At 29.6% G+C, this 15477-nt stretch overlaps 2 protein-coding genes across 8 annotated transcripts in view; one reads left to right on the top strand and one right to left on the bottom strand.

The window, feature by feature from the left end:
* Positions 1–10445, bottom strand: part of LOC111624664 (zinc finger protein 729-like) — a 29717-nt gene extending 19272 nt beyond the window's left edge. Inside the window, exons 1-2 of one of the 2 annotated variants that reach the window (XM_023367570.1) lie at positions 9410–10445; positions 6126–6187 (exon numbers count right to left, since the gene is read on the bottom strand). The gene's annotated coding sequence lies outside the window, so the exon portion shown is untranslated. The remainder of the gene's footprint in view (positions 1–6125; positions 6188–9409) is intronic. The other variant, XM_023367569.1, reaches the window with a different exon arrangement.
* LOC111624666 (queuosine salvage protein-like) overlaps positions 8934–15477 on the top strand; it is a 39196-nt gene continuing 32652 nt past the window's right edge. For 2 of the 6 annotated variants that reach the window (XM_023367578.1, XM_023367574.1), the window contains exon 1: positions 10582–10935. The gene's annotated coding sequence lies outside the window, so the exon portion shown is untranslated. Of the gene's footprint in view, positions 9444–10581; positions 10936–15477 lie in introns of those variants that run through there. The other 4 variants (XM_023367577.1, XM_023367573.1, XM_023367576.1 and 1 more) reach the window with 4 other exon arrangements.

Raw genomic sequence — 15477 nt, 5'->3', positions numbered from 1 at the left:
TTTTATTAGCTGGATTATTAAAGGTGTGTTTTATTAATAGTTTTAATAAAGTATGGCAACAAAGATTATAGTTTGTCTCCAACAGAAACTTCTTAAGTGGGTAAAATATTGTCAATGGGACTAATATTTTGAAATTTCTTACATGGAAAACTTGTTACACAGGAACTTGTTATGTGGGAAAATTTTAATATACATCTTACAGTGTAAATGCAGGGACTGGAAAATTTGGACTTCTTATGCAGGAAACATTTCATGTAGAAACTTCTTAAATAAAACCAGAAAAAAGGGCTAGGCTGGGATACAGTAGAACCTGTTTGGTTCTATGTCTAGCTCTTATCAAACTTGTGGGTGTTTTTTAAAACTACAAGTGTAATTTTATATAAACTAAAGGTGATTTATAAGTGTAACTGTATAAATGTAAAATTGTATGATGTTTTCCAAAAGACACTGATTGCACAGAATACATGTGGTCAGTAACCATTTTGTTTTCTTTTTTAAAATCAAGATTTTCTTCTGCTTCCCTGTTGTTGTCAGTACTGCTAGACACAAATGTGTAGAAATGCTTAAGATAACATACCTATGTACATTTACAATAAACATCCCTGAAGGATAAATATTTAGGTGATCTCTTTCTAAACTACAAACTCAGTAAAGTGTTGTTTACTGGTATCTTTTTAGTGTGACTTGCATGTTTTAAAGTGATTCAAAAAATATTATAGTTACAATACATATAAATAATCTGAATTCTTTTCTCACTGTAGTAGTACTATTACCATAATCTTTGTGCTACCCACCCTTTAATACTAAAATGAGATATTATTTTAAGTTTACCATACATAAACTGATTGATCAACACCTTTCTACAAATTTTTACAAATCTCTCACTCTTTATATTGCAGAATCTTTTAAAAATTTCTAATACTGTAGTTGAAAAAATTTATTGCCGACCCTAAATTTTATGGCATTCAATATTAATCATTCAGCCACTATAGCAAACATATAATCCATCACAATTTCATTCTAGAAGCTTTTAGGCAAATAATTGCTGTTGTTATGTTTTTTTTTATTTTTGATTTACATTTTTATCTACTAATGAAATATATATTTTTTATGTTAATATACCAAAGCTTTTAACTCAACAGCAGTGAGGATGGGATACGGAAAGAAGTTCCTTAGTATGTTCCTTAATTAATAGGATTTTAGGGTTCTATATGTTAGAAAAGTATCACTGGAATAAAAACTACATATTTATATTACAGAACATAATTAAAGTATTTGTGCTCATGTTTAAACTCAGCAATTTACCTATGTCAAAATTTATTATTGTTTTAAATATTTTGTGCAATTTCTTAAGATCAGGGTGGAAGTACAATGAAGCAAAGCAGTTCTGCCAGAAAACACCAAGTTTTTAATAAAAGATATTAATATTTTTAATCTCTCTAATTTTAAATTTTATTGTAAAATTTAGTGATAATATGTAGAAATACTGTAATATATTTAAATTTCTGTAACTTCATTAAATAAGAAATAAATGTAAAATTCAAATGAGTTATTTTCAAGTATACAAAAAAAGACCTTTTTCATTTGCAGCCCCCAGACTCTAAAACTGTATTTGGTGGCATTGTATGCATTTTATAAGACTAAGACTGTTCAGAGGGATTTATATCATGCAACAAAAGAAATACAAAACTGCAGAAGTGATTAAGTTTAGTACAAAAATAATACTTATTTATACACAGAAAAAAGGATTTGCATTGACTATCTACAAACAAATAGTAAGCATTACTTTTTAAAATAATTTTTAAGAAACTTGTAAATTCAATCAGCTTTAATGCAAAATTAGTCAATATGCATAGTTGAAATTTAATTCTCATAAAATTTTTACTATTCAATTGATAATTTTATATTAAGAAATTGTGAAATTGTAAAAAGTTGCACAGTTGTGAAAAAAATATCCTATCCTTGCAGCAAAATAATAAATTCCAATTACTAATTACTTCAAATCTAATGAATGAATNCAGGTATCAGATCCAGCATTGTTACTTTTTCACAGACAGGTAAGATCTGACTGAAATTGGATTTGGCAGTCAAATCGGAAACCAAAATAGAATTTCACACTATTTTCGGTTAAGTTAAACTTACATAAAAAATCCAGCGACAAATTGCTTAACTTTCCTGGCAACATTTAAAATTTAGGTGATGCCATCTGTTATGATATTTTATTTTATAAAAACTTTTTATATTTTTAACTATTATAAAATGGTAAAAAGTTAAATTTAGAGTGTAGGGAAGGATGGGTTTTATAAAAAAATTTCAAATGCTAATAACAAGTAAAATTATCATTAAGTCTGACCCTACTCAAGATACACACGACCCCTTTAATCACCAAAACTTAATAGTATCAATCTCCCTAATAAACAAACCTCCCTGCAAAATTTTAAAAATGTTCAGCAAACAGCACAGTTTTGGGGGTAGGGATGTGTTTTATAAAAAAATTGTAAATGCTAATAATGAGTAAAATTGTCATTAAGTCTGACCCTACTCAAGATACACAAGACCCCCTTTATCTCCCCATCCCGCCACCTTTAACCACCAAAATTTAATAAGCATTAATGCCCATCATATACAAGCCATCATGCCAAATTTCATTACTTAAACTTTACCCCATCATGAGATATTAAGCAAAATAGACACCAACACATGAGCACACAGCCATAAAATTTTTTTGTCATTTTTTGACTTATTTGGATTCAGGTCTCCAAACATGGAGATTTGCAAAACCTCGGAGGGTCAAATTTGACACCATTCTAATATTTTCCCTTGTTAAGGCCATCTAGGAAAGTAAAAGTAATTCCTATCTTTTATACTTCATTGTGTAAATAATTCTGTCACCTTTCTGAAACTTGTTAAGATGAATGTTTTATTTATATATAGAATATGATTTTGATTTATGTTAAAAAACTATAATGCTATTTTGAATGTAATAATTTATTATTATTATTTTTTTTGAATACTTCTATAAAGTATCTACTTTGTAATTATACTTAAATTTATAACTTGTACTGTAATAATGTCCCGAGCAACCTGTGAGTTATCTGTTTTAAAGTTAATTTGAAAGCAGATGTATTCTAGAAATTTAAGATTATATGCTAGGAGCAGGTGGTACATTGCTTTAAAGTAATACAAAGGAAAATTACAATTTATAAAATTAAATCATCAATTTAAATTCGTTATAGAAATGAAACTGAAGATAAGTTATGCTAACTATAACAAATAAAATCCTGAAATACATGCATGTTACATTAGAAAATGGATTATAGCAGTCAGTGAATATTGAAATTTATTGAGAAAGAAAGGATTCTACAAGACAAGCAGAGATCATTGGAGATGGTTAAAAAAAAGAAAAGCAAATGCATATAATAATTTTTTAAGATAAACAAACCTTCAACTTTTGTCATGTCATAAGTATAATATAAAAATGTTCAAATGATCTTTACAATGTGACAGAAATGCATCAAGTGGTAAAATATGACTACAGCTATCCCTTGATAGTCCGACGTTTTTTAATCCGACATGCTTAGTAGTCCGACGCACCTCCTGTCAAGGTACCCATCCCCGTTACGTGTCTGCTTGCACAGAAGCATGTTGCGACATGAATCTCCCCATCCAATTTTTACACGATGACACACATTTCGTGTCTTTTCTGTGAGCAGTTCTGTTCGAACAGTTGGAGTAGGGAATATTGTAAGCTACTGCTAGCAAAACAATGCAAAATATGTAATTATTTTCAGTAATCAGGACCAAAAGTGTCCTGTGTTAATCCAACACCCCTTTGGTCCCATACCTGTCAGACTATTAAGGGAGAGCTGTATTATGTATATTTTAATGCAGCAAATAAAAGTTACAGAAATAATTGAGAAAATGAGACAAAAAACTTCAGAATAATGATTACATTCTAATAATATTTCTTTATTTATATCTTTAATACTAAAATGAAATTTATTTATATTATGATGCTACATTTGTTTGTATTTTCAACTAACACAAAATACTGCATTATGTAACTGCTGTTTAGATAAGATTATCATGCAACCAAGTTTGGCCAAGACATTCCTGGAATCATGGTGTACAGGATCAAATCTGGGATTTTTAAGTCAGAAAGAAACAAAAATAAATAATTTGTATGTAAACATTTGTAATAATGATTTTATTGTTCCTTGTTTGTCACAAGGATTTGTGTTCTTGAATTTAATAATGAAGTAAAAAGAAAAGGAAATGAAGTAATTTAAATATTTTTTTATGACAAATATAATTACATAATGCTTATTTTCTATTTCTGTTCTGCCAATATGTAGTTTATGCATTGTCTGATGAACGAGCCTGCTAACAGAAATGAAGTTAATAAAGTTATAACAAAATTCTGTAATCTATTAAAAAGCATAGCTTATTTACATACTGTCATCCACCTCATATTTACTTTACTAAAAATAAAAACAAGTCCTTACTTAAAACAACTTAAACCACAAAGACCTACAGTTCAGCAAGAACTTTTGAAGAATTTTGCAAAAATTCCTGTTGGATTCTAATTTTTTTTATAGTTTAAGTTATTACTAATTTACATATTACTTACTAAAACTACTTGTTGAAATCCCTTGCAAAAAGCAAGGGATTTGTATAAGTAAGTTGGCAATTATTTTTAATACCTTTAGTTTCAGGAGCTGAAGATAGACATCATGTTGTTTTAGTAGTACTTTAAAGTAGCATTATCACAACTACTTTTATCAAAATAAAGTTTAATAAATTTGGAATGATGCAAAATAAATCTAATCAAACACATTTTCATGTAAATTTTTAAATTAAAAAAATTTGATATGCTAAACATAAAATATGATGGAAAAACTGGAATGTTTTATTATTGTATTTGTATTTTAAAACAACATTAAAAGGAATTTTATAAATTATAACATCATTAAAGGTAGATTGGAAATTAATTTTCAAGAGATTAGACTGAAGACAAACCTATAAATCATCTACTCTCACAGTAACGTAAACAAACTCAATTACTAAAGTAGCAACTAAACATATTCCAATATGTCATTTATTTATATAAAAATGGAAACATGATCTGTTTATTAATAGTGATAAAGAGCATTTTAAATAGGATAAAACTTTTTATGAAAGTTTTTTTATAATTAATAAATAATTTTTTAAACTAAAGTAATGATTTAAAGATATATAAAAGTGATACCCACACATTTTACAAAATATAAAATGTGTAGGTATGGAACAAAAGGACTGACACACAGACATCTTTTCACTTTGAGATCCACACTAAAAACTAAACTTTATACTTTGCAGTGCTGTCAGTTCTCGTTCTAAAAGAACGAGGTTACAGAACATAGAATATCGCATACCAAATTAAGAGAAACAAGATTACATACAAAATAATAAAATTTAACTATGTAAATTTTAACTTAATATTTAACTTAATAATATTTAAAATTTAAATATCAGATTTTGCTTATAGATATGGATCAGATCCATATAAAATGGAATTTTATCACATATATATATATCTGATAAAATAAGCAAGATAGGTTACTAATACATAAAATTAATACAGTAAAACTTCTCTATCTCGAAGCTCTATAGAGTACGAAATAACTTTTTGAGTTACAGATGATTCAAGTTGGAGAACAATAGTAAAAAATGCCAATTCCGGATAGATTTGTATTTTTACTTGTTTTGCATTATATAAAGAAACTATGATAGTGTTTGTTTCATATTAAACAGCCCATATAACACCTTTCAGCAAAATGTTCAATGTAACTAATGGAATTCAACAGCTTTGCAGGTGCTATATATATTGTTGAGCTAAAGTGAGAGGTCATCTCACTTTGAACTGGAATGTTGTTTGCAAATGGCTGTTGGACAGTAGATAAAACTGTTTGAATATTTTATGGAAATCAGATAATTAAGATCATTTTGAATAAAACAAAGAATGAAATTCAAGTCAGGAAAGTTGAAAGTAACATAAATCAGTGTTAGGGGACAATGAAAACCTTTGACTTTGGGAAAATTTAAGACGAGATATTAAATCTCTAAACTATTCTATTGATACCTACCTACCAAGTGCTTCAATTTCTTCAAATTAAATATTTGAGCCACAGATGTTTGAGAAGTTTTACTGTAAGTGTAAGAACATTATTATTCATGAAATTTTTATAAACTTAATAACTTAATTAAGTAAAAGTTATTCTTTAATTGATCTCATTAAAATTTTAATTATTGTTTTTTGTAAGTATTAAAAATTTGTAAATTCTTTATAAACTAAAGCTCTCTTGTCCCACATGCAATATTACATTATAGAGAAAGCATTATTATGCAAAAACTTTTAAATTGGTTTTCTAAACATTACTGTTTAGAAAACCAATTTAATTACTGTTTAGAAAACCAATTTCTAAACATGAATAAATAAAATTTTTAATTTTATTTATTCATGATCAAGACGTATGAAGTTTATTCATTCCTCTTGATCATGAACAAATAGCTGTATCATTAGCTAATTAGTTGTACAATAAAAGTATTTGCTTTATACTTATAGCTCATATAAAAGGAAAATATAAAAAGTGATTTATTTCTAAAATATTTTTTTTAAAATCTAAAAATATCTTAGAAATATAGAAATATATTCTCAATGAATATAATACTTAGCTTTAAGTACAGTACTTTTAAGAGTGCGCACAAAAAATGAAATATATTTGTCATCTGTGCAACTCTAAAATCTTTACATTATACATGAAAAGCTTCATTAATTAACAGCACAAATTACTTAACAACTAATGGTAGATAATAAAATTCATAAGAACTGCCATACTTTGCTATATAAGTATTGAAAATTTATCTAAAAAAATAACCAGATTCAATTATTTAAAGTTTAAACATATTCATTGATTCTCGAGCGTAATGAATGAGCTATATACCAAACAATATTATCATGACCTTAAACATAAAATTATTTTAATGTAAGATCTTTAACAAAATTCATACTCTAAAATTTAGTTCCATATTTATTTTTGCATAAAATCAAATTTTGATATATATACAATTATATGTTCTTGTACACTTCTCCATTTTAAGGTTTGAAGATTTTAAAAGGGAAGGAAGAAGAGACCTTGGTGACAGTATGAAAATGGATGGCAAAAACTGATTACATTAAGGGTTTTTTGAGGTTGTAGGGTTAAAAGACTTTCAGAATGTTTGGAGATAAATAAGGAATCAATTAAAGGAGATTAAAGGACTCTTATGAAATGTGGTCATTATTGTAGTGGGAGGAGGGAATGAGTGAAATTGTTTAATCTATGACAGGAGGGTGGAGTAGCAACTTCTCTACTCCATCCTCTTGTTATAATGGTTTTAGTATCCAAAAAGAGATTAGACACTTTTAATCTCCAAGCAACAGAGAAGTGTGTGAATCTCAGTTCAGACATAATGCCAATAGTATGTAGCAATATTGCTATGTATTAATCACTTGAGGTTCAAAATATAAACAATTTCAATCATCAAAGAAAATACTTCCAATTTTATAACTGAATTCTAAACTCTTTTCTTTAATGCATTACAGAATTAAACTTTTTACACTAGAAAATCAATTTATAAAAATTCCTGTATAAGAGATCTCACTATGTCTTTTGATCAATTCAAGATATATATTAACCAAATAATATTAATTGTATAAATATTATTTAGCAAAAATGTTATTCAATGAAATTATTAAAGCAGTATTTATAAGAAATAGTCTGTTTTGTATGGATAGTTGATAAAACAATTTCTCCAAAACATAGAAAATAAATTTTATATTATAATTCCATGAACATAATAAAAATTGACAAGAGAATAAATTAATATTTAACTACAGTGAAGAATTTAATTTATTGAATTTCAATTGTTTACAAAATTGTTTTATAGTTTAAATGGGAATATAACAAACAATGCATTATGCAGATGTGTTTTTAATCAATAAACTAACTTGAATATTTAATAATTGAATTTTTCATATGCTTAAACAATTGAAAATTATATTTTTAATTATATCAATCAATAAGTTTAAGTAAAAAAATATAACAAGTTCATCCATCCATCACCACAAACAGGGAGGGAAGGTCAGAGAGGTGTATAGTATGGGTATTAGTCTGTAATCAGCCAACTACAAAACTAAGTTTCAGACTGTAATCAGCCAACTACAAAACTAAGTTTCAGAAAATGAGATTTGAAAATTAGACTACCCAAAAATATTTTATGTAATCATTTGGAAATTTACATATCTGCTTACAGTTTCAAATATGTTGAATACAATAGGAATATTCTATTGTAGAAAAACTAAAATTTAGAGTTAGCTGCTTATGGTTCTATATCCACAATATGTGCTTGGGCATTATGAAAATAATGCTCAAGGGTTCTTTTAACAGTAAATAATAAATTGTCATGGTAAATTTAATTATTATTCTAATATTAATATACAAAAATGTAAAAATTCCACTGTTTTATTCATGCTGTTAAAGCATGCCCAATTATATACAGCAATTTATGTTGAACAATATTTTTCTGTCTGTAATGTCCAAAAGCACAAAAGGCTCTTTATTAATATTACATAATTTGGTAATATTGTAATGTCATTACAATACAATTAATTAAATATTTATTACAGTTAACACAATAAAGCCCGAATCGTATTTTAAAAAATGATTTTAATTTATTGTATTTCAATTTCATATGGAATATTTTATGCTCAAAATCAAAATTCCATTATATATTTTCAGATAATTCCCGTTGAAAAATTAATTTAAAAACTTCTTCAACAGATCCTCCAATAATAAATTAATTATCATTATTAAAATCGTAATTATTTGTAAAACAAAGCAACAATTCCAAAGAAATTTTCATGTTTGAAGATAAATTTTGCGCAGATGAAAAGATAATGGCGCCAAAATTTCTTATTCGAGATATTGCGGAAAAACGAGCAGAAAACAATAAATAAATTTCAAATAAATTTTATTAAGTTTTAAATAAATTCATTTCTATAATCGAAATCAAAAAGGAAAAACAATAATTTGTGAACCTTAATAACATAAAAATGGCGGACAACTTCCTACAACATTCCGCAACTGCATGGTCCTACCATTCCCGAAACAAGATTCTTGAAGGTTAACGACGTCAAAATTCCAGAAAATGCATGAAAATTTCATAACGTTTATTAAAACGTGCGAAATGGATGGGTACGAGACGCGATTTTAATAAAATTTGAAAATCTCTTCCTGGATTAACAGTCCCGATGACGATCCACGGAAATCCAATATGGTGGCCGTGGTCGAGATCTAGAACAAAAGCCAACCTTAAAGATCATCCTTACCTTTATTCTTTCGACGGCCGTCCGACGGAAAGAGGTAAGAATCCGACATTTAACAAACGTTTCCGTTTAACTCTTGGTAACAAAGTCGAAAACAATCGTAACCGAGGGACAGAAGTTGGACGATTGCTGGCACGGATGAGCGCCCGTCCGCCATCTTGTCTTCCCAACTCTGCTGCGAGTCTGCAGACCAACCAGAATGGATCTGCGGAACTCGAAGGTGGGATTGGTTTGACGCTCTACACGCCTATCCCGCTTGATGCGTGGTCCCTGCCACCATTCCTATCGATTCCTTCTGGCCATGGTTCAGTTTAAAGTAACGAAGTACCACATCCTTATTGGGAAAGTGGCAAATCCCATGCGCTTCTGGAGATCTCTCTTTAAATGCTGGAGAGCAACGTCGACGGCAACGAAACTTCACGCTTATACTTATCTCTTTACGCCCGAGATATTTAACAAGATGATCCAGAGTTAGTTTGAGCTAATTACTCCCCCCCTATTGGTACCATCATCTGCATAACCCATCCTCTACTTAGCGTACGTGGTCCATTATCGTGCTTCGTCTTCCTGCAATCAGCGCTTTGCCAACGATTTTTTAAACAAAAATCGAACATTTACGATTGATTAAACCATTGCTGCTAAACCCCCCTCACGCGTGACTACACAAAACTCGACGTAAACTACAGAAGGCACCGATAATAAATCGTACGAATTTGTTATTTTGAAATCTTTCATCATTATAATAGCATAACGAGGTGCATCGTGTTACCAGTTCGCGATCAATTACACTACTTATATAAGCGAACACATGACGAATATCCTGAGTGGTAATTAATGACGTCCTTGGAATTTGGGGCGCTCTTTACTCGCTCTTCCTATACCTGTATCTTCGGTTGGCTCGATGCCCTTCGATATATGTCTGTGTATATGTGTTTAAGAGGGAGAGAATAAGGTCGTGTGCAGAGTAGTAGAGTACTGTACCTATCGCTTAACCGTAAACTGCAGTGCGGCATCGACATACACATTCACACACAAACAACGTTAACGTTATCCAATGTTGTTGGTGTCATTCCAAACTGGAGTGGTACCGATGCCTTTAAGATGACCTTTACGATTTTCGTGTTGTGCGTGTGGCATTTTGACTCCTAATTCCCGAATCATTGTCATTAATTTTATTTTTTAATTTTCATTTATTTTCTTCATTGCTATCAGCTTTTTTTAAACTCCACGTGCCTTTAATTAGAACAACGATTATTGTAATTAACTAATGCACCGGCGCGTCGCTTTGTATAGAAGATACGCGCTAATTCGGAGCGTTGCGTAACGCGTACGGACGATATTATATATTATTCTATCGAGTATATTCATATAGCAGAGTGATTTAAGCTCTCTTCCTGTGTCGAGCAAAGTGGACGTCAACTGCCACACATCCTGGTTCTCGTACCAACACCCCTTGCTCTGCAGTGGTACGTTCCAGATAAAGCAGGTTCTACGATCCGCTCTAAAATCCTCCACATGAATACAATCCGGTATGTAAGCGATCTAGATGACTGAATGTATATAGATATATATTTACCAAAGCGAAATATTCATATTTCTATACCCCGGTTTAATACTAGAATATTTCTTTTAAATTAATTTCCGGTGTATTTTTAAAGCAAACAGACAAACGTACGGACTTAAAAACTCAATTGTAGCATTACAAATCGTAAGTGGTAATCCGCTTGCAGCTCCTGCGATTATTACTCCGAAGATTGCTGAGCTGTGACGACTTCTATCGATCGATCATCTTCGACATGACTAATGTACCGTTCGGCTCACGATGGGTTAATAATGTACACCCGATTTTCTTGGGGGTTTTCTGTAATTCTCCGACTCAAAAACTCGTTACGGATCCCCCTTTGCACCGACCCCATTGCCGAAGAAGGGTGCAAAAATCAAAACTACATTTAAACACTAAGCATTTATCAAAGGCCATAAATCGGATATTTGAGTTCGTAAGGCGTAATTGATCTTTTAAAGTATCGATTATTGCTGTATATGTAACCAAGTTCACAACAGTTTCTCCTCGTGTGACGTCATAAATATCCATTTGTTTGCCGTGTAGTTTCTGTGTGTGTGGAATCGTTGGCCGATGCAACGTGCCAACTGCGATGATGCATGATGGAAACCATCTGCCGCTTTATTAAATATTTTAACCTGGATTTATTTTTAATAATTGTGTAAAGCGTTATTTATTTCCGTTGAAAATTCTCTTAATCCTTGCTATTTTTATTTACATGACATATTTAGCCTAGTTTTGTTTCTGATGATTGTGGCACCCATTGAACTAATATATATTTTATCGAAGTTTCTTTTTTGTCTGTACTCAAATTAATTATTTTTATGCAAAAATTTCATGCCGAGCCTTTAAATTCGACACGTTCGAACAAATTAACGGGTTGCGTAAGATGTAGATTGCGGCAACCACAACTTACACCGTATGTTTTACCCTATGCAAAGCACACACGTGAAATGATAGAATCTCATTTAACTTGCCATATGTTATCATTTCCATTTTTTCTACAATTCATGCGAATTTTTAAACGGAATTTCAGTTTTAACAACATATTAAAAAAACAGTTTTTATATTAAAAAAGTGTATAAATGCAATCTCTAGCCCCGATATAATTAAAATTCTTCAAATTTTATACGTTTAGAACGTGAATTAAAAATATAATCTACTTTTTTAACGCACCTTTTGCCCTCGTTTTCTAACAAAAGTCGAACTTTGGATTAGATATTATTGAAGGGCGAACAATGTATAAGAAGAGATAAGGAAGCGGGTTCACGTTGCTACAAAGAAAATATCAAAGATGATACAGCAAATCTCCTTACATCCTTCGTATCTTTTAACATTTTAACATTCAAGGACTCGTAAGTTTTATTCAAGGAAATTTTTAATGTGAAAAAAGCTAAATTCCTCCGGTTTCACAGTTCTAAACCCCTACGAAAATCCAATTAAGATCCGCCGCGGCACCGGAATTCACAATTAATATTCGCCAAGACGAAAAGGTTTTTATCGATCGTTGCTAATTTAATACAAAATAAATCATTAAAACAGACTTTTAAGGACAGAAGTTCTGCTTAAACGCAAAAAATTTATGCCTTTTCACCCAGTTTTTAACAGTAATTTCCATTTAAAATCAATGATTCTTCGAGTAACGCCAGTGTATGCGAGTGGTATTCATGTTTAGAATTAATACAAGTTGCGATTGTTCTCGAATAAATTATTTAAATTGTATTATTATTATTTTTATTTTTTCTATCCCTTCGCTTGTCTTCCTGTTTTGCTCTGTTTGACAAGCGCTGCATCATCGGTCGCGCAGACTCCACCAACATCCGCTGATAAACTGTCTCTTAGGTGCACTCCTTCATTGTTCGCTAGAGTTATCGTCAAGATCTTCCCCCTATCGATCATTACACGTTTTAAAAGAAACCTTACATAGAAATTACACTGTTAGAATAGAATATTCCTCAAAAATATACATCTTTCACGTATTAACGATTGAGTAGCCCTTACTAATTTACCATTCGTGCCATTTCTTTAAAGATTGATTTTATAGTCAAAGAGTAGATTTTTCACTGTAATAATGCAAAGTTTAAATAATAATATTCAATTGTTTACGGAGGATTTACAACTTTATGTGGGCTGCCAGACAATTTGCATTTGAGATCTTGTTTACAATTCCCATGCTGCATTATTAATTGGATCAAGTGGCATGTTCTATACGTGGATCCTTCTTGATTCATTCTTTTTGTTTTCGAGGGGTACAATTTTTTGGGGAGTGCTTTTTTTCACTTAACTTATAAGCAGGTGTTTACATTTATTTTTTGCCGTTTTGTAGAGGTGATTTTTGCTATTTTTGGATTTTTCTCGATATTTACGATTTCTTTAGGCATGTTTTTACGCTCGCATTTTTTATTGATTTGTTTTTTTGTAGGTACAGTACATTCTCAAAGGGTGCTTTAGAAGCTATGCGATAAAAGCATACACTTGTATACATGTGCTTGAAACTTATTCTGTTTTATAGATGAATTCTGGAAGTTTTTAGAAGCATTTTTATGAAGTTATGTATATATACTATATATGGAGTAGCCCAAAACTAAGTTAACATCACAAAATTTAAATTTCATTCTTAATCACATTTTTATCGTGTTTCCACCAATTCCGTAAAATAAAAACACGCATTCTAAGTTGATTTTACCGTTCACATTGGCAATTGTAAGTGGAACACACAAAAACAATACACGGTTACTTGATTTTAGGGCCACTGTGTGTATATAATGGAAACATTTTTAAATTCTTCGATTAATTTAATTTACAAATTAATTGAATGCGCAAATTTTAAAAGAATATATATATAGGCCTATATATATATATATAATATAGCCTATATTATTAATTAAATACAAATTATTATTAATATTAATTAATAAATTAAATATATATTAGTTAATTAATAAAATATTATTAAATATATATATATATTTTTTTTCGCGAAATTAGCTTTACCACAACTTTCAGATCAGCTGTATATCTATATAGATAAACAACATGTAAGTATTGATGATGAAGTTAGTGAAAAAATATGAGTTTGTAGAGAAATTCGCATATTTTCTTAGTCGTTTGCGGTGTTTTAAAGCACAAATTTTTCGAATTAACAATTAAAAAAAATTGCTAAAATTAGCTTGTAGAAAGAAGCGTCGATGAAATTACATTCGATGATAGTGTTTGTTGACGTTGTAAATGAAAATTAAGTCACTGAATTAAATGAATATAGAACAATCTTGTGTAAGTTAATCTTTATTGCTTCTCCATTTTCAATACAGTAATTTGTATCTCTGAGTTTGTTTAATCTTCTGTATCAACAGAGCTAAATTATTTTTAATGAAACACTTGCCTATTATAGATATATATCTGTCCTTTCTTATTAATAATAAAAGAGTAATTTGGGTTAATTGATATATAATATAGGAATTTAATGCTTAATATTTTTATATAATTAAAGAATTTTTATTATTATTAAATCATTCTGAGATATTTCAGTGAAACAACCTTTCAATAACAATGTATTTAATTCATTATTACTTTGCAGTGACGACGAGTTTAATTGATTATTGCGTCAGAACAACAATGAATTTAAGTAATTGTTACGTCGAGAATACCGATGATTTCAATTATTACGTCGCGGTAACATTGAGCTTTAATTACGTCACACTAATAATGAATTTAATTGATTATTACATCACAATAACTAAGATTGATTATTATGTCTAGTAACTGTGATGGCAATCGAAAATAAAACTGATCCGAAACGTCAATCCATAAATATTTTAAAATATTAAACACGTATTTTATGGAAGATATTCTGATAAAGTTGAAAATATTCAAGCTTCGATGATTCTTGTCATGTATATATGAGGTGAAAGGGTTTTTCTACGTTGTCTTCTGGAGAAAATGCTTAGGTTTGTAGTAATTCTGGTGTATTGATTTGTTGATTAGGGAAGACCTTCAGAATTATGGCTTTGTATTCAGAATGCTTCATCAAGGATCTCTACACAATAAATTTTATACAATAATAGTAGTAATTTATCTCATAGAATCGACCTGGAATATTTTATAATAAATAACTGCGATAACGATAATGTTTTTATGCAAATTGAATTGTTATTTAGTAATCTATAAACTCTAAACGATGTAAACTTGTAATTTGTAAAAGAATAAATCGATTTATTGCGGCATCCGCGTGTTAACGGATAGAAAAATCGAGTTGATTGGCAATAATTGATTCGATTGTTTCCTTTTTCTCTCTCTTTTTCTTTTTAAATTGTGCTAAATTTGAAGTGCAAGTTCAGATGCGAATCATCTTTTTAAACGACCCTCCATTGTAGAGCTTGTAGCTGTTTTGGAAGAATTCCAATTCGAATTTTAAACAAAATTATTGTTCGCAACAATGGCAATTGAGACCTCGCGTAATAAACCAGAATTATGTATTCTAAAGAAATTTATGACGTAATAACGAAATGTT

Source organism: Centruroides sculpturatus, unplaced genomic scaffold, assembly GCF_000671375.1.
Source record: "Centruroides sculpturatus isolate CEXI.00-Female unplaced genomic scaffold, Cexi_2.0 scaffold263, whole genome shotgun sequence".
NCBI lineage: Eukaryota > Metazoa > Arthropoda > Arachnida > Scorpiones > Buthidae > Centruroides > Centruroides sculpturatus.
The sequence above is the reverse complement of the archived record's forward strand: the minus strand, read 5'-3'. Positions and strand labels throughout refer to the sequence as shown.